Genomic DNA, 19,748 nt, shown 5'->3' on the forward strand with positions numbered 1-19,748 from the left:
CCCCACCCTGGGGCAACCCCATCCCCGGGAGCACCCCCACCCCGAAGCACACCCACCCCGGGGCACCCCGCATCCCCGGGGCACCCCTGCCCCGGGGCACGCGAACCTCCATCCCCGGGATTACCTCCACCCCGGGAGCACCCCCACCCCGGGGCACCACCACCCCGCGTTCCTGGGGCACCCCGCGTTCCCAGGGGCAAGGCACGCAAACCCCGCATCCCCGAGAACACCCCCACCCTGGGAGCACCTCCATCCCGGGGCATATGAACCCCTCATCCCCGGGAGCACTCCCACCCCGGGCACGCCAACCCCTCATCCCCGGGAGCACCCCACCCCGGGCACCCCGTATCTCTGGGAGCACCCCCACCCCGGGGCATGTGAACTCCGTATCCCCAGGGCACGTGAACCCCGCATCCCCGGGAGCACTCCCACCCCGGGGCATGTGACCCCCTCTGTCCCAGGATGCCTCCCCAATCTCTGGGTGCCCCCCTCACCCTCACCCTAATCCCAGAGCATCCCCTATGCCGGGACAGGTGTCCCCACCCTGAGGTATCCCATCCCCCCAACCCCGGGGATCCCCCTCACCCCATTCTGGAGCAGGACCTCCTATCCCCAGCAAACCTCCCTAGTTCTGGGGGGTCCCCCGCCCCTCCCCGCCCCTCCCGGGGCGCCTCCCCAATTTCAGGACACTGTGCCCTTCCATCCCGGGACAGGCGCTCCCCCAATCCTGGGACGTGCCCCCTCTCCTGGGACAGGTGAGACCCCCCCAATCCTAGGACACGCTCCTTCCATCTTGGGGCTCCCACCCCATACCTTTCCCCAAGGGAGTAAGGGGGAGGCATCAAGAAGAAAGGAATGTGGTTGGAAAGTGGGGTACTATAGCTCCCCCCAACTCCACCCCAGCCTAGAAGCCAGAGGGAGTGGAGCTGTGCAGTGGGGGGGGGCGGAGGGGGAGGGCATCCTCGACGTGCCCCTCCCCCTCTTCCCTGGGGGAGATCTAGGGGTCCCTTCGGGGGACACGCGGGGGCCTGGGCTGTGAGTTTCGGGAACACGGAGGTGGCCTGTCCCGGTTGAGATGATGGGGATAGGTTGGTTGTCACCAGGCCTTAACAAGCGGTCCCCCAAGATCAGGGCCCTGTCACCCCGGGGAGGTGGATTTTGCCCTTGGCCGCCAGGGATCTGTCTCAGGGTGCCTCAGTGGAAGAGGAACTCACCACCTGCTAAGTCATCCCGAAGGTTTTTTTTTTAAACTCTGGGCCTGGGCGCTGTCCCTCAGCTCTTCAGCTCAAGGCTAGCGCTCTACCACTTGAGCCACAGTGCCACTTCTAGGTTTTTCTGCTTATGTGGTGCTGAGGAATGGAACCCAGGGCCTCATGCATGCAAGGCAAGCACTCTACCACTGAGCCACCTTCCCAGCTCCCTGCAGGTATTCTTAAAAGGTGGGAGTTAGGATAAGAACATGAAGTGGAGAAGGGGAGCATTGGATCCCACTGGGCCTGCCAAACTAGTAAGTGTTTGTTATAAGAAGTTTGATGTTTTTTGTTGTTGGGTTTTTTGTTTTTAATAGGCACCCTTTGTGTCTGTAAAGTCTCAGCCTTACAGTGAGGTCAATGGGGAAATAATAGAAGAAAGTTTTGTTTGGAAGTTTTTCTTTTTTTGGGGGGGTGGGGTGGGGTGGGGAAATGTTTGTTGGTTGTGGGCTTTGAACTCAGGGCCTGGGCAACTGTCCCTGAGCCCTTTTTTGCTCAAGGCTAGCACACTACCACTTTTGAGCCACAGCACCACTTCTAGTTTCCTGGTGGTTCATTTGAGAAGAGTCTTACAGACTTTCCTGCCTGGGCCGGCAGTAGCTAGGATGACAGGTGTGAGCCACCTGTACCAGGTTGGAAATGTTTCAATAGCGTGGTGTGGGCGGGCATAGGCACCTGTGCTGGGGCTTGAACTCAGGGCCAGGGCACTGTCCCTGAGCTGCTTCTGCTCAAGGCTAGCACTCTGCCACTTGAGCCACAGCACCACTTCAGGCGTTTTCTGTGTATGTGGTACTGAGGAATCGAACCCAGAGCTTCATGCATGCTAGGCAAGCACTTTACTACTGAGCCACATCCCCAGACTTCCTTTAGCTTTTTCCCCTTCAAGTCTGGTGCTCTACCACCTGAGTCACACCCTCACTTCTGTTTTTTTTTTTGAGGGGTGGATAACTGGAGTCTTCCAGACTTTCGTCCCAGGTTGGCTTTGAACCTTGGGCCTCAGATCTCAGCCTCCTTGATATAAGAGTGAGCCAGGAGTGAAGACTAGCATTCTGTTAGCCAATCCCATTCACATTTTGAACTCCACACTGATTCATTAACGTTTTCATCTTTGCCTCACACCGTTTTTCTTTGGAAATTAAGATCTGTAGAGGTGGACCATAATCACAGTGTGCTGAGTAAATTTTAAATGCTTGTCTCTGCTTTTTCAAGCATTCCTGTTTAGACTTTGCAATGGTTCAAAGTCCATATAAATAAAAACATATATGCTTTTGTTAGACATTAATAAGTGGTACTTCATGGTGCTGGTATTCCTATTTTTCTTTTTCTTTTTTTTTTTGGGTCCGGTCATGGGGCCTGAACTCTGGGCCTGGGCGCTGTCCCTCAGCTCTTCAGCTCAAGGCTAGCGCTCTACTACTTGAACTACAGTGCCACTTCCGACTTTTTTCTTTTTGCTTATATGGTGCTCAGGAATCGAACCAGGGTCTCATGCATGCAAGGCAAGCGCTCTACCACTGAGCCACCTTCCCAGCCCCCTATTTTTCTTTTAAAACTTTAAGAACTTTCTAAAGTTCGGGGTAGATTTGATATGATTATTGTTATAAGGAAATCTGGTCAAGAAACCTGAATTAGTAAGTTTACTGACCTTGATAATAGAGAAAAATACCAGAAAGTTAAGTGATCATTTTGTTGCTAAGTAAAATTGAAAGGAAATCTTGAAATTGCTGAGCATTGAACAGATGTTTCCTCGATATTTTAACATGCTTTAGGAAAGTGACTGGTAGGCCTAACTTGACATTTCAAGATCGTTTTAAGACAGCAGTTAGGGCTGGCTGATCTTCATGTAGCCTATATCAACCATAGAACTTACAACCTTCCCTTTAAAACTGATAACATGTGCTGACTTGGTTTTGGTGACGTTTATGTAACTGGTTTCAGTCACCTGAACACAGACCTCTAACAATTTTGCCAGGTATTTAAAGTTTCCTTCCTTCCTTCCTTCCTTCTTTCCCTCCCTCCCTCCCTTCCTCCTTCCCTCCCTCCCTCCTTCCCTCCCTCCTCCCCCCTCCCTCCTTTCTTTTCTGACTATCTGTCTGACTGTCTGTCATGGGGCTTGAACTGGATCTGGACACTGTCCCTCTGCTCTTCAGTTCAAGACTCTAGCGCTATATACCACTTGAGCTACAGCACTGCTGCTGGTTTCTGGTTTTTGGAGATAAGAGTCTCACAGACTTTCTTGTCCCAGCTAGCTTTGAACTTCGATTCTTAGATCTCAGCCTCCTGAGTAGCTAGGATGACAGCTGTGAGCTACTGGAGCCTGGCTTTTTTTTTTTTTTTGGTCAGTCCTGAGCTTTTTTTAAATTTTTTTCCTTCCTCAAGCTAGTGTTGGAAATAAGAATCTCACAGACTTTCCTGCCTTGGCTGGCTTCAAGTTGCAGTCCCCAGATCGCATCCTCCTGAGTTGTTAGGATTATAGGTGTCTCCTGGCCCTATTTAATTTTTATCTTTGAATTACTCAGTACATTTAAGTGGGTTTCTTGCCTTGCTGTTCAGTTCACTGTGTTCTACCTGTTGTAGATCTTAAAATAATACTCTGAATATATCCCTCACTGTTTAGAAATCTTCGAGCACAGTTTGGATCTGATAACCTTTAAAAGTCTACACAAAACCTATTTTTCTCTGTTAGTCATTCACATTTACTGCTGTCTTAGTCTACCTTCTAATCACAGCCCTTGAAACTGAATATCTATACTTAGCCTGTCTGCTGCCGAAACCAATTTTCCCTATGTTACTCAGGTAGCCATGATGTAAAATTTTGTGGCAACTTATTTTTGGCCCTTTGAAACAGCCTCCCCAAACATTTTTGTTCCATGTGTTATTGCTTTTATTTGAATCATAGTCCTTACTAATTAACTCACTCATTCATTTTATGTAAAACATAAAAGGAGGAAACATAGAGGTATATCACATTTTTTTTTTTTTTGGGTCCGGTTGTGGGGCCTGAACTCTGGGCCTGGGCACTGTCCCTCAGCTCTTCAGCTCAAGGCTAGCGCTCTACCACTTGAGCCACAGCACCACTTCCGGCTTTTTTCTTTTTGCTTATGTGGTGCTAAGGAATCGAACCCAGGGCCTCGAGCATGCAAGGCAAGTGCTCTACCACTGAGCCACCTTCCCAGCCCTGTATATCACATTTTTTAAGTCAGTATTTTTCAGGTAGTTGTACAAAGGGGTTTCAGTTCCAATCGTCAGATAATGAATACAATCCATCTTGGTCTATGTCATCTATTCTGTGGTTCTCCCCCATCTCCCTGGGCTGGCTTGGAACTGAGCTCCTCAGCTCTCATCCTCCTGAGTAGCTAAGGATGATAGCCATGAGCCAGTAATGCCAGGCCTGAATGATAATTGTTCATTTTATTTATTTATTTTTCCAGTTATGGGGCTTGAACTCTGGGTCTGGGTGCTGTCCCTCAGCTCTTCAGCTCAAGGCTAGCGCTCTACCACGTGAGCCAGAGCGCCACTTCTGGCTTTTTTTTTCTTTTTGCTTATGTGGTGCTGGGGAATTGAACCCAGGGCCTCAAGCATGCAAGGCAAGCACTGTACCACTGAGCTTAGTGGTACAAAGGAGGTACCATATAACAGGGCAGCTTATGAATACAATGCATCTTGATCACTGTCCTTCCCTTTACCATCCTCAACTCCCTCCTACCCATCCCTTTTCCTAATTTTGTGGTATGAAATCTTGATTATATTCTCTCCTCTTCCTTTCCTTTTAGCCCCCTCCCTTGCATATGTATGTGTTTGTGTGTTTGGTGTCAGTCCAGGGGCTTTAACTCAGGGTCTATGTCCCTGAGTTTTTGTGCTCAAGACTAGTGCTTTACTACTTTGAGCCACAGCACCATTTCCAGATTTTTGATAGTTAATTGGAGATAAGAGTCTCATAGATTTCTCTGCCCGAGCTAGTTTTGAACCGTGATCCTTAGATCTCAAGTCTCCTTAGTAGGATTTAGGTGTGAGCCATCAGTGCCTTGCTGAATGACACTTTTTTTTTTTTTTTTTGGTTGGTCGTGGAGCTTGAACTCTGGGCCTGGACACTGTCCCTCAGCTCTTCAGCTCGATGTTAACACTTCTGGGTTTTCTGGAGATTAAGAATCTCAAGGACTTTCCTGCCTGGACTGGCTTTGAACCATGATCCTCAGATCTCAGTCTCCTGAGTAGCTAGGATTACTGGTGTGAGCCACCAGTGCCCCACTCTGAATGACACTTTTTATTTTTTGGTTGGTCGTGGGGCTTGAACTCTGGGCATGGACGCTGTCCCCAAGCTCTTCAGCTCAAGACCAGTGCTCTACCGCTTGAGCCACAGCGCCACTTCTGGTTTATTGGAGATAAGAGTCTCACCGACTTTTCTGCTCAGGCTGGCTTTGAATCACTATCCTTAGATCTCAGCCTCCTGAGTTGCTAGGATGACAGGCACAGGAGTGAGCCACCAATGCCTGGTTGAATGACACTTCTAAAAGAAACATTTAGATTGCTCTATGTACAACCAGAAGTCAGTGATTTTTATTTTCTATGTTTTCTTTCTTATTCTTGTCCTTAAGGCTTATAAGGCCTTGCACAATTGGTCTTTTGACTCCTGATAGTTGTATGCTTAGCTGGTCTCCCATTTTCCTTAGGCCTGTGAGGCCTGTGAATATATTCTTCCCTCCAGCTGATGATGGCTCCCTTAGGTTAATTAGTATTAAGTTTGGCTGCTAGGAGCAGAAAGATGCCAAATAATTTTACTCTCATGCCAGAGAAATTCAATATTGGCATGAGACTCAATGTTCTTTCCAGGTATAGGGGTGTGTCTGTATTTATTGGTAGTAATGTTGAAATTAAGATACTATTATATAAGGCTTTCAACATTTTTCCCTTTGGTAGATTTTTATTGTGGTATCCAATTGAAAATCTCGGTTTCTTTGGGGTTGGTAGCTTGTATCTGTAACCCCAGCTACTTGGGAAGGGTGCTTTAAGGTCAGCCTGCGTGAAAGTTAGCTTCCTCCATCTGAAGAAGTGAGCTGAGAGTGGCTGGGCAGACTTTAATCCCAGCTCTAATGGAGTCCATAAGTAGGAGGATCCTGACCTGAGACTCGTCCTGTGCAAAAACCTGGGACTCTGTCTGAACAATAAAAGTGAAGGGTAGCAGTGTGGCTTAAAGTGGTATAGTCCTACCTAGGAACTCGAGACCCTCTGAACATCCTTGTCTAAAATGATCTTAGTTTTTCCCATTTAGTGTCATATAGGTTGTGGGTTTGCCATAATGTAGCTCTTAAGGAGTTGAGGTGCATTTTGTCTACTTGAGATGTCATGTCTTTTGTGTGTGTGTGTGTGTGTGTGTGTGTGTGTATTGAAATGGTGACACACACACATATATATACACATCCACATATACATATATATGTGTATATATGTGTGTGTGTATATACATACATGTGTGTGTGTTTACATATACATGCTATTTGAGCCACAACACCACTTCTGGCTTTTTCTGTGATTAATTGGAGATAAGAGTCTCATGGACTTTTCTGCCTGGTCTGGCTTCCAACTGCAGTCCTCAGATCTCAGCCTCCAGAGGATTACAGGCATGAGCCACCGCTGCCTAGTGATGGTAAACATTTTTGTGGAGGTAGCGTCTGGGATGTGAACTTAGGCTTAGGGCTTGCTATGCAAGTGCTATATTACTTGTTACATGCCTCCAGCTCTTTTTGCTTTAGCTTGCTTCTCTGCTTTTGTCCAGAGTTGGCCAGACTGTGATTCTCCTATCTCTGCTTCCTCTGTAGCTGGAATTACACCATACTTGGCTTTTGTTGTTGTTGTTTGTTATACTGGTGTTTGAATGTCAGGCCTTATACTTGCTAGGCAGGTACTTTACCATGTAAACCACTCTGCCAGCTCTTTTTTTGCTTAGTTGTTGTTATGGTTATTATATTTTGTGTTGTTACTGAGAACTGAGGGCCTCTTGTCTTCTTGTTCTCATTTTTTTTTTTGCTCAAGTTTGGCAAGCTTTACCTTCACTTCCTGCTTTTTGTTGGTTAATTGGAGTTAAAAAGAGTTTCAGGAACTTTTCCTGTTCCTACTGGCTTCAAATCTCGATCCTCAGATCTCAGCCTCCTAAGTAGCTAGGGTTACAGGAGTGAGCCACCAGTGCCTGGCTCATGTGGGTTATGTTTTGAGATAGGACTTCATATTCAGGCTGGCTTAGACTATAATCCAATTATTTCTGTTTGCCTGCATCACTGGGATGATGAGTGAGATGCTGCCCAGCCAGTGGTCAAGATGGAGTCTTGTGAGCGTAATTATTTTTTTGGGGGGAGGCAGGGACTTGGAGTAGCTGTGTTCCTCTGATCTCTGCCTCTCAAGGTGGTGTGAGTCACTGTTGCCCTGCAGAAATACATATTTGTAATTAGGGTCTAGTTAGGAAATCACTTACTATAAATGAACTTAATTTTTAAAAAATAGGTTCATCAGATATCATGGGTTGCAGTATGTTCCCTCCATAAAAGTATGTTCAAGTGCTATCCTCGGTACTTCACAGTGTGACTTTACTTGGAAATAAGAGGTAATCAAGTTAAAGTGAGACCATTAGGATCTGCCCTAATCCCGCATGTTTGGTGTTCTTTGAAAGAAAAAATATGCATAGGAGGAAGCACACACACACAGGAGACATACATACATGTTGATGTGTACGTCCATACGTATGGATATGAGGAACACATACAGAAAATGCCAGGGAGAAGATGCACTACTCAAACACTGCCTGAGAGCATCAGAAGCTCAGAGAGCTGGAAAAAGGCCTTCCATAACGCCCTTAGAAAGAGCATGGCCAGCCAGTACTTTGATTTTGGATTTCCAGCCTTCATCAGGGAAAGAGCCTCAGGAAACAAATATACTACACAATTGGAGGAATGAAAAGGCACTAAATAAAACACTAAGGGTCCGGGATGTTAGGATATTTTGTTTTGTTTTTTGCCAGTCCTGGGGTTTGAACTCAGGGCCTGGGCACTGTCCCTGCGCTTCTTTTGCTCCAGGCTACACTACCACGTGAGCCACAGTGTCACTTCCGGCTTTTTCTGTGTTTGTGGTACAGAGGAATCGAACTCAGGGCTTCATGTGCTAGGCAAGCACTCTAGCACTAAGCCACATTCCCAGCCCTGTTGGGATATTTTGTAATCCCAGTACTTGAGAGGATTTCAAGTTTGAGGTCACTGGACTCTGAGCTTGAGACCATCCTCAGCTATTTGAGTCCCTGTCTCAAACACAAAAAGTAAAAAATAAAATGGAGATTCTCTAGGAAAAGTAACTGCTGGAGGTAATTGGTAGCCTGGAGGCTGGAAGAACAAAGGAGAGTTTGGAATTTACATATAGAAAGGCTGAAGTGGATAGACAGGGAGAGTGAATTATAATCAAGAGGTATGTAAATGGCTGAGGGTTGGATTTTAGTGATGACAGTTTTAATGAAACAAAAGGCTGAATGAGAGACATTTCAGAGGCTAGTGAATACAAATTGATGTGTGGTGCTGGTAGGGTCTGGTGAATGGGAAGATAATGGCTTGCCATGAACAGATTGGCGAAGAGGATGGAGAGCTGCAATTTGGAGGTCACGAGGAGTTGGGTCTGCGGCCTGTGGAGTTTGAGGTGACAGCAAGACATTCAAGTAGAAATGGTGAACAGAGAGAATACAATTGGAGTCAACCAGCCATTAAAAATGGAAGAACTATTGAGGGTATCTATGGAGAACAGATGGCTTAAGATGAGGGAAAAGAGGAGCCAGAAATTGGAATCTGAAGGAGGTAAAAGGAGAGAAGGATTAGGGGTAAGAAAAAGCAAGAGTTTCAAGAGAGGTATGGTTAGCCTGGCTTCTGCTTGTGGGATGTTGTTTCTGCATTGTTAACCTCCATGAAGTAGTTTGAAGTCGGAGGATAGCTTGAGCTTTCTTCTCCCTGAAGATGTACAGTTGAATAAGAATGAGAACGATAAAAGGTGCAGCTTAGCCAGGCGCCGGTGGCTCGGTGGCTCACGCCTGGCATCCTAGCTACTCAGGAGGCCCAGATCTGAGGATCACGGTTCAAAGCCAGCCCGGGCAGGAAAGTCCGAGAGACTCTTATCTCCAATAAACCACTAGAAAACCGGGAGTGGTGCTGTGGCTCAAAGTGGTAGAGTGCTCGCCTTGAGCTGAAGAGCTGAGGGACAGTGCCCAGGCCCAGAGTTCAAGTCTCACGACCGACCAAAAAAAAAAAAGTGCAGCTTTAACTTCTTATCTTTTCGAGACATGTGCTGAAGTATTTGTAGGTAACATTTTGTTTTTTAAATATACACTGAAATAGTTAAGACAAACTTTTTTTTTTTTTGGTGTGGGGGGGTGTTTGCAGGTCCTGGGGCTTAAACATAGGACCTGGGTGCTATCTCTAAGTTCTTCAGCTTAAGGCTAGTGCTCTACCACTTTGAGCCACAGCGCCACTTCCAGTTTTCTGGTGACTCATTGGAGATAAGAGTCTCACGGACTTTTCCTATCTGGGCTGGCTTTGAACCTCGATCCTCAGATCTTAGCTCCTAAGTAGCTAGGATTATAGGCATGAGCCACCAAGGGCCCAGCAAGACAAAAGGAATTTGTTTCATAATAATCCAGTGAGGAAGCAGAAGTAAGTGCCCTGAATTGATGTTTGCAGCTGGCGCATGGATTTATATGTGTGATATCCTCTTTCGTGTATGTTTGAGATTTTACATAATAAAAAGTATAGACAGGCGGCAGTGGCACTCACAGCTGTAGTTTCTAGCTACAGGAGGCTGAGCCCTCAGAATAGAGATTTGAAGCCAGCCTGGCAGAAAAGTCCATGAGACGCATTGCCAAGTAGCTGCCAAAAAAGCCAGCAGTACACCTGTGACCTCTGGGGTAGACGGCCAATCTAGAGCAAAAAAATGCTAAAGGACAGTGCCCAGGCCTTGAGTTCTAGCCTTTAGTACTGACATCAAAAAAAGTTAAAAAACAATAATGAAGAAAAAGAAAAGCCCACAATTTGATTACGTATCATGGTAAGTTATTTGAACATTTGAAGGCTTAATCTCTTCAGTTATACATGGGGCCATAGTCCATCATGTTGCTGGGGAGGTCACTTAGCATCCTTCATGCATTGTGTCCAGAAAACATCTCTGAAGTATAGTACAGTGAGATGATCCAGGCCTTCAAGTTAAGGAGTTGTAAAGGGAGAAAAGGTGTTTGGATTGCTTGTAGCAGCTTTTAAAAATTAATACTCAGTAGTCTGCCTCTTGGCTATTGTTAAACCTGAATTGATGTGCACACAGAAATACACATAACTGGGTTATTAAATTTGCCATTGTCTCTAATCGAGGTTTCCTTAATCGATGTGGTTTTTTATTTCTTATTTATTTTTGTTGGTCTTGGGGCCTGAACTCTGGGCCTGGGCATTGTCCCTCAGCTCTTCAGCTCAAGGCAAGCGCTCTACCACTTGAACCACAGCATCATTTCAGGCTTTTTCTGCTTATGTAGTGCTGAAGAATTGAACCCAGGGCCTCATGCATGCAAGGCAAGCGCTCTACCACTGAGCCACCTTCCCAGCCCTTTTTATGCTGGCCTTAAAATTATGATCTTTTGCCTCAGTCTCCCCAGTGCTTTCTTCCATCTGAAGAGCTCTTTCTTGTAAAATGTTCTTTTCTCCTTCAGTCAGTTCACATGCTTAATATCTTGTGTATTGGCCCTATTTGTTTTAGCAGAAATGTTGTTTCTTGTTTAAAAATAGTAGACAAAATCTAGGATAGTTTAGATTGAGAAATAGTAGCTCAAGAGTAGAATCTAATCTCAGCTTCATGTCAGATTCTATGTTATACTGTCTACTTAAATTTTGTTTGTTTGTTTGTTTGAAAGCTGGACACTGATGCTTCACACCTGCAATCCTAGCTACTCTGGAAGCTGAGATCTGAGGATCGCAGTTCAAAACCAGCTGGGGCCGGAAAGTCTGTGAGACTTTTATCTCCAATGAACCATAAAAAGCTGGAAGTGGAAGTGTAGTTAAGGACTAGATCACAAGCCTTGAGCACAAAAGTTCAGCGACAGCACCCAGGTCCAGATTTCAAGTCCCAGGACTGGCAAAGAACATCTTTCCATTGTCCTTGCAATTATCACAAGAGTCTGTCTGAACAGCTGGGTTTCTAAGTCAGTTCTGGAACTAGTCACGAGCAACAGAGATTTACCATTCTGATTGACCATTTACAGATTCCATATTATATCCAAGTTGATGGACCCTCACCTGAAAAATGTAGGAAGACCGGGGGAAATGGGGGTAGGGGGTTGGAGAGAAGTAGTCTTAGGAGAGAGCTGACATAAAGAGAGAACAGATTGTCACTGTTATAAAGAGAGAACAGATGCTAGTATAATGGGAGAATCAGCTAGTCAATATTTTGATTAACCTAGTTTTGATTCTTAAAGGGACCAGTGAGGTTTTCTGCATTTACAAACAATCAATACCAGACAACTTACACCAAAAATTGCAGTTCTCAGCCAGGCACCAGTGGCTCATGCCTGTCATCCTAGCTATTCAGGAGGCTGAGAGCTGAGGATCATGGTTCAAAGCCAGCCCGGGCAGGAAAGACCCTGAGACACTAATCTCCAATAAACCACCAGAAAACCAGAAGTAGCGCTGTGGCTCAAGTGGTAGAACGCTAGCCTTAAGCTGAAGAGCTGAGGGACAGCGCCCAGGCCCAGAGTTCAAGCCCCAAAACTGACACACACACACAAAAAAATGCAATTCTGTTTTCTCACCTCTTGCTTCAAGGGATAATTATAGCAGCTTTTTAAAGCTGTTCCTGGTATTTTGTATAGATATCTTGAGTCATTTATCTGTATTATCTGGTCATTAAGTTTGGACATTAATGAGGTTACTCGTTTTTTATTAGTGTACATTCATTGTGACATTTCCACACGTGTACAAATGTCTTCCTATCAATAGTTTCATCTCCCAGGCCTCTCTTTTCCCTCCCCTGCTTCTGCTTCTTAAAACTATTTCAATATGTTCCACTGTTGTATTTTCATACATGAAAACAAACTTTGTCAGCCCTATTCATCCTCATTCCCCACCCCCTAGCTATAGGATATTTGTTTTCTTAACCTTTCTTGGTCTGTTTTCTTGACAGATTATTGATCAATATTTAATGTTTTAATTATTGGGACCATGTAAACATTTAAGTGCTCTTTGGCTAACCTATCACCTGTGACTAATGTGTTTTATTGTGTAACTTAGAAATTGCCAATTTTTTTTTCTTTGAACTTGTAGCCAAGTCTTATACCTTTCAGTTGTTCTAGGAATTCTCGATTGTGTAGTTTTTCCCATGATCTGTCAGTTAATCTATCATTCTTCCCTCCCCGCCACGCCACAAATCAGTCCTCCTCCAATTTAGGCTTTTTCTTGAGACCCTCTTTTTTTTTTTTTTTTTTGTTGGTGGTGGATCCTGAACTCTGGGCCTGGGCGATGTCCCTCAGCTCTTCAGCTCAAGGCAAGGGCTCTACCACTTGAGCTACAGCACCACTTCTGGTTTTCTGAGTGGTTTATTGGAGATAAGAGTTTCAAAGCCTTTCTTGCCTGGGCTGGCTTTGAACCGTGATCCTCAGATCTCAGCCTCTTGAATAGCTAGGATGACCAGGTATGAGCCACTGGTGCCTGGCTCTCGAGACCCTCTTGAAATCTAGTTTATATGCTAGTAGAAATTCCTCTGCTTTCCTTCATCACTCCTGTGTCTCCTTTGTCTTGTTTTACTCCCTTGTTTTGTATGAATATGTTGACTAGTGGTTTTTTGAGATTCAGTGTCTAAAGATGATTTTATAGCTTGCATATTTGATTGGCAGTTAACTGCCTAGTGTTTAGTGGGTACAGAAATTCACTTGTATGGTAACAGTTGCTCTGCAGATGAATGGTGGTGTTAGTTGCTCAATATTGTATGTGTTTTGTATAGTTGGCCAGGGTTCTCATTAACAAATTACCCTAGATTTGTTGCTTAAAGGGCAGAAATTCATTTTCTTATTGCTTTGAAAGTCTGTAAATTTAGTTGTCAGCAGGGTTAATCTAAGAGTTTCTTCTCTGGCTCTTCCCACCCTGCTCCCCCCCCTTTTTTTTCCTTCCTTCCTTTATTTTTTGTGGGGGAGGTCTGGTCGTGGGGCCTGAACTCTGGGCCTGGGCGCTGTCCCTCAGCTCTTCAGCTCAAGACTAGCACTCTACCACTTGAGCCACAGCGCCACTTCTGGCTTTTTTCTTTTTGCTTATGTGGTGCTGAGGAATCGAACCCAGGGCCTCATGCATGCAAGGCAAGCGCTCTACCACTGAGCCACCTTCCCAGCCCCTTATTTTTTTGTTTTTATTTGGTGTCAGTTCTAGGGCTTGAACTCTGCCTAGGCACTGTCCCTGAGCTCTTTTGCTCAAAGCTAACACTCTACCACTTTGAACCAGAGGTCCACTTGTGGTTTTCTGGGGGTTAATTGGAGATAAGACTTTATCCTGCCCAGCCTGGCTTCAAACCACAATTCTCAAATCTTAGACTCCTGAATAGCTAAGATTACAGGCATGAGATCAGTTTCATATTATATAATAACTGTTCAGTAAATGTTTGTTGAAGAAAAAAAATGAATTAATGCATAGTACTTTTCTTTTTGTTATTTTTGTTTTCATAGAATAAGATTATTTTTTTCTTTTTGCTTATGTGGTGCTGAGGAATTGAACCCAGGGCCTCACGCATGCAAGGCAAGCACTCTACCACTGAGCCACCTTCCCAGCCCCCAGAATAAGATATTTTTTAGTCTTAATTTCTGATGAGCTTGTAATTTCTTTTTTTAACTTAGTTTTTAAGAATAATTTATTTTCCTAATAGTGAATTTGTTTAATTAAGTTTAAGAATAAAAACTTTGGCAAGATACTAAGGCCTAAAAAATGGGGGAAAAATCATCTTACGAATTACCTTGTCTTTTTGCATTGTTTATGGCTTGTCAAAGTTAGTTATTCTTGGATTGTTCTCCCTTCATTGTTTACTGAGAGAGTCAAACTTCCGGCCTTAGTCACTTGGGTATTGTTACTAAGCTGATTCTTATCAGAAACAGGAAATTGTCAAGATGTGTGTGTTAAAGTACAGTAAATTCTAAAATGGCTTTTTGGAGTACCACGTAGATTTCCTGGTAGATTTTTTTTTCTCTACTACTAGTTAGTTTCTTTTCCCTCAAAAAATAACTGACAGGCCTGGAAATAAGACCCTGAGTTCCTTAACTGTATTGCACAAATCCCTACACCCCAAGCAAACAAAAACCAGCAGATTTGCCTCAAAGAGCCAACTCTGTCACTTCCTATATGGCAAATCGTGTCTTTCTCAGAGTTTACAAATTGAGCCCAGTGATTGGTTCAGTGTTTGCACAGTGTTACTGCTATATAGCTATTCCTAATGTGTTTGTAACAGTAGCTTGGGAAAGAACATACCTAGGTATTTGAGTTGGATTTCCCTAAATGTTTCCAAAGTACACCTATTTCCATAATAATGGGATCTCTAATTTCCTTTTCATTCTGGAGGTTGTGGAAGCTGCATGAAATTTGATGATAAAATAGAAGATTTTAGATCTTGAGCAAACCTCATTATTGGATTGAATAATGATACAACATCCTGCATACACGAAAATAAGTCCATTCAGAGTATAAGACCAAGGAAGGCCTTTTGCTCAGTATTTAGTTAATTTGCATACAGTGAGTGGTTAGGGAGGAAGCTCCAGCTTCAGGGAGGCCCACTGGACAAGTCTCAGTCACCTGACCTAGAAACCAGAGAAACAGGCCGAGGTGAAGTTACTCACGGCGTGATCACACGTGGAAGAATGGCGATCTGTTGAGCCAAAACCTGTCTTCAGAGTGCTTATTGCAGTGTGGCTGTTATGCAGGACAGAAGGACAGGCACAGATTGGGTAGCAGCTCATGTTGTGATCTGCTTGCTCCTTACCTCTTGGCCATTAGCTACACTGAGGCTGAATTGGTGCCAAAGAGGTCTCTGTGACCTAGGAGGTAGTTTCCGTCCTTTGTATTAAGCCGAGCATCAGTGAGGCCTCTGGTGCTTGAGGTTGAAGGTAACCGTAGGGGAGAGAGACGAGAGAGCTCGAAAGGAAGGAAGTGAAGTAAGATGGAGGTAAACACCGGGAGGAATTAGCTAGGTCAGTGACCTGGCCCTCCTTCAAATCCCTACTGGGAAGTCATGATTCCATTTCAGTGGGAGCAGCGCCCGGCTGTTGGACTTAGCCAAAACAAAAGGCAGGAGAACAGTCAGGGCTGTTGGTACACACCTGAAATCTCAGCCCTTGGGAGGCCGAGGCTGAAGGATCAAGTTAGACTAGACGAGGTGGAGGCTGGTCTGCGCTGTGTAATAACATAGTAATTTTTTTGTGTGTGTGTGGGTCTGGTCATGGGGCCTGAACTCTGGGCCTGGGCACTGTCCCTCAGCTCTTCAGCTCAAGGCTAGCGCTCTACCACTTGAGTCACAGCGCCACTTCCGGCTTTTTTTCTTTTTGCTTATGTGGTGCTGAGGAATCGAACCCAGGGCCTCATGCATGCAAGGCAAGCACTCTACCACTGAGCCACCTTCCCAGCCCCAACATAGTAATTTTTATAGACCAAGGTCAAAGGCCTTGTCTAGAAGATGACTCAACAGAGCTCCGCTGGAGTTTGGTCATAGAGATATCTAGATTATTCTTAGCAGCTCTCTGCTTCAGACTACAAATGTGTGCATCGTGCCTGCCTTTTTTTTTTTTTTTTCTCCCGTCAGTGCTGGGGCTTGAACTCAGGGCCTGGGCGCTGTCCTAGAGCTTCTTTTGCTCAAGGCTAGCACTCTTCTACTTGAGCCACAGCGCCACTTCCAGTTTTCTAGTGGTTTTACTGGAGATAAGAGTCTCTTGGACTTTCCTGCCCAGGTTGGCTTTGAACCACTATCCTCTGACCTCAGCCTCTTTATGTACTGAGGAATCTGAACTCAGGACGTCATGCGTGCTAGGCAAGCACTCTACCACTAAGCCACCTTCCCAGCCCATGCCTGGCCTTTTAATACTGTTAATGATTAACCCTTTTTATTTCTTATTAAAGTTTGTCACTTATGTTGTCTTTTTGAAGCAGCTTGTTTAATCGATTTTTCATCAATTATCAATTTCATTGATTGCTACTTTTTCTTCACTTCTGCTTGCTTCAAGTTTATTTTGCTCCTTTTTTTCCTAGGTTCCTGAGGTGTGAGAGATTAGAAAACTCATTGGAGGATTTTCTTCTTTCTGGTTTGGTGCTGTAAATTTTCCTTCCAGGCAGTCTTCCAGTTTACAGCCAGTGATCTCTTGAGGGACAAGTTCTGAACCAGGCCAGAGCTCATTTCCCCTTAACCAATTTCTGGTTCCAGTCTGTGGCCAGCCAAGAGGTTCAAGGTCAGACTGTATGATTTCAGTTCACTGCAATGTGTTGAGGGTTCATTTTATGGCCCAGGTGATGTGATAGATTGCTGTCTTCTTTTTACACACTTGGAAGTATGCGTGTTTATTCTGTTTGGCAGCAGAGGATCGTCTCCATGTTAGTTAGATCCTGTTGGTGGACTGTGTTGTTGGGGGTGTCTTTTGTACCTGTGCTCATTTTCTCTGGGCTAAGTAAAGATTCTGGCTCCTAAATTGGGCTCTCTACCATCTAGCAGATACGCTGATGCATGTCTAGTTCTCTGAAGGGTTGGAAGTCTGGGTTTGTTACTTGGACTTTGATCTTCTGGGTGGGGCTGCCTTTTTTTTTTTTTTTCTTGTGGTATTGTCTGAAAGCTTTCTGTTTTGCCCAGCTATCCGGTTTGGGGCCTGTTATCTGGAGAGCTGGGGCTGCTGTGGACTTTGTGCGGCTTTCTGTGCCTGACTCACCCCCACGCACATGCTTACGCACGCACCCTACATGTCAGGCAAAAGTCACCGTGAGGGAATTGCCACTCTGTCGTGGCTGGAGTCTTGAGGGCTCTGGTTGCCTTGTCCTCAAGTTCAAAGCTTCCTTCTTTTGTTTCATTTGTTCTTAGCTAGAGGACTAGGGAAAGGCCAGCTTCCCTTTTCTCCCAGAATTGCAGGACCTCTAAGCAGGAGACTGGCTGTATTTCCCTAATGGACAGCAAGCAGCAGATCTGATATGAGTTATTAATTCTACCACCATGTGCAAAGTTCTCATCTGCTTGCATGACAATTGCATGTTTATTTTATCTTTTTGCCAGTCCTGAGGCTTGAACTCAAGGCCTTGGGCGCTGTCCCTGAGCTGCTTTTTGTTCAAGGCGAGCGCTCTACCATTTGATGCACAGCACCACTTCCCGCTTTTTCTGTTTGTGTGGTGCCAAGGAATTGAATCCAGGGCTCTCTACATGCGAGGCAAGCACTCTGCCACTAAGCCCCATTCCTAGCCCCTATTTGCATGTTTCTACAGTATGGTTAACTCCTCTACCTCTGTGTGAACCACATGATTTGACACTGGTGCCCAGTTTCCATCCCCACCAACCCATTGACATTGAATCTGCATACTAAGAATCAGATGTAAAGTTTCTTCCAAGACTACATCTTGTTGAGCTTTGTATGTGAAATAAACACACAGAAATGGTGCTACGTGAGAATTGTTTTGAGAAAATTAAATCAGTTGATTTGAAAAGACTTATTAAAGGAAATCACGATAAAATGTCCTTGCCGGGCGCTGGTGGCTCACGCCTGTAATCCTAGCTACTCAGGAGGCTGAGATCTCAGGATCGCGGTTCAAAGCCAGCCTGGGCAGGAGAGACCGTGAGACTCCTATCTCCAATAAACCACCAGAAAACCGGAAGTGGCGCTGTAGCTCAAGTGGTAGAGCGCTCGCCTTGAGCTGAAGAGCTGAGGGACAGCGCCCAGGCCCAGAGTTCAAGCCCCACGACCAACAAAAATAAATAAATAAAATGTCCTTGCTTTTCAAGCAAATCGGGGCGACACCTTTATTGTTTGGGGCAATGTGCAGAAGAAAATGCCTTCTATATTTAGAGCAAATATCACCAGTGTTTTGAAGTGCTTTCATTTTAAAAAAAGGCCTACCCTAGAGCTTGGAGCTGGGCATCAGGGAAGAGGGCTTCCAGGGCCACCTCTTCTATCTTGTGGATTTCCGTCAGTGTCCTGGGGTATATTTGTTTCTGCATTCATATTTCATTATTTTCAACTCAGTGTTTTATCCACACTCTGGTGTCTTACAATTAAGTTTGCCTGTAGTGGGAACTTTCAGTTGCAAATACCAGAAAACTCAACTGAAAATGATTTCCCCCAGTAAAGAAATTTCTCAGCTTACAGTACGTATTTTACCAGCCCTGGCTCCATTTTCCCAGCAGCTGCCCTTTCACTAGCTCGTCAGGTTCCTATTCCAGCTGGTAACAAGAGGGCTACAGTAGTTCCATTCTTCAGCTCTATCTGCCTATGAAAAAAAAATCCTGAAAGTCTCCTACGGTGTTTCTCAAGAGCCAGTTTTCCCAGGAGTTTTTTTTAGCATGCTGTGTCCTGTGTCCCCATTGACCTTCAGGGCATTAGTTTGAACAGCCCAGCAAGGGAAAGATTGTCCCCATTGGATTCTTTACTCCTAGCTATCCATTAAAAAAGGGACACGGGTAAGTTTTCCAAAGTAGTAATGCTTGCTTGACATTTTAGGTTAATTAAAATACAGTAGGGGTCCAAGTGCTTCTATTTTTTTTTTAAGTTTAGCATGTGATTCTAATATCAAATGGGGCTTATCCCTGAAGCTAGAGTCCTTCCCTGAAAATTACATGGCTAAAATAATAATAGTGAACGTAATCTGAATGCTGTTTGGGAAGGAAACATTGAATGCTGGGTATTGTCAGGACGCCAATTCTTCCATTTTCTAAAATAATTGGTTGCCAGTTTTAGGTGTTTAGTTACTTTTCTACATAAACTTTGAAATGAGTTTGTCAGGTTTCAGAATCGATTTCAGTAGACCCTAAAGTTAATTCTATTAGGCTTAATAGATTAATAAATTGGGCTTAATTGGATGATAGTGAGCTCAGGGAAGGAACCAGAGTCAGTGCAAATGTCTGTGAAAGTCTTTCTGCTGCTGGCTTTGCTGTTGCTCATGACTGAAACTTTCTTACATAGTGTGAGTAATGAAAAGTGGTTATTTTGAAGAAATTTTAAACAGAAAAGCTGGGGAAAAAATAAATTATGTGTTTGATCCTTGATCTTACGGCCAGGATACTGTTCCTGTGCTGCTTTTGCTCAAGGCTAGTGTTCTGACACCACAACTCCACGTCAGGCTTTTTAAATAGTTCATTAGAGACAAGCATCTTATGGACTTTCCTGCCTGGGTTGGCTTTGAACCGTGATTCTCAGATCTGAGCAGCCTCCCCAAGTAGCTGGGAGTCTAGGCATGAGCCACTAGTGGTTGGCTCAAATATATATATATATTTATTGTGAAAATACTGTAC

General features: G+C 44.7%; 1 protein-coding gene across 1 annotated transcript in view; it reads left to right on the forward strand.

The window, feature by feature from the left end:
• Window positions 1-1,447: 1,447 nt before the first annotated feature.
• The window catches only part of Nck1 (NCK adaptor protein 1), a 33,665-nt gene continuing 15,364 nt past the window's right edge, over window positions 1,448-19,748 (forward strand). Inside the window, exon 1 of the mRNA XM_013034693.1 lies at window positions 1,448-1,507. The gene's annotated coding sequence lies outside the window, so the exon portion shown is untranslated. The remainder of the gene's footprint in view (window positions 1,508-19,748) is intronic.

This window comes from Dipodomys ordii, unplaced genomic scaffold (assembly GCF_000151885.1).
Source record: "Dipodomys ordii isolate 6190 unplaced genomic scaffold, Dord_2.0 Scaffold193, whole genome shotgun sequence".
Lineage (NCBI taxonomy): Eukaryota > Metazoa > Chordata > Mammalia > Rodentia > Heteromyidae > Dipodomys > Dipodomys ordii.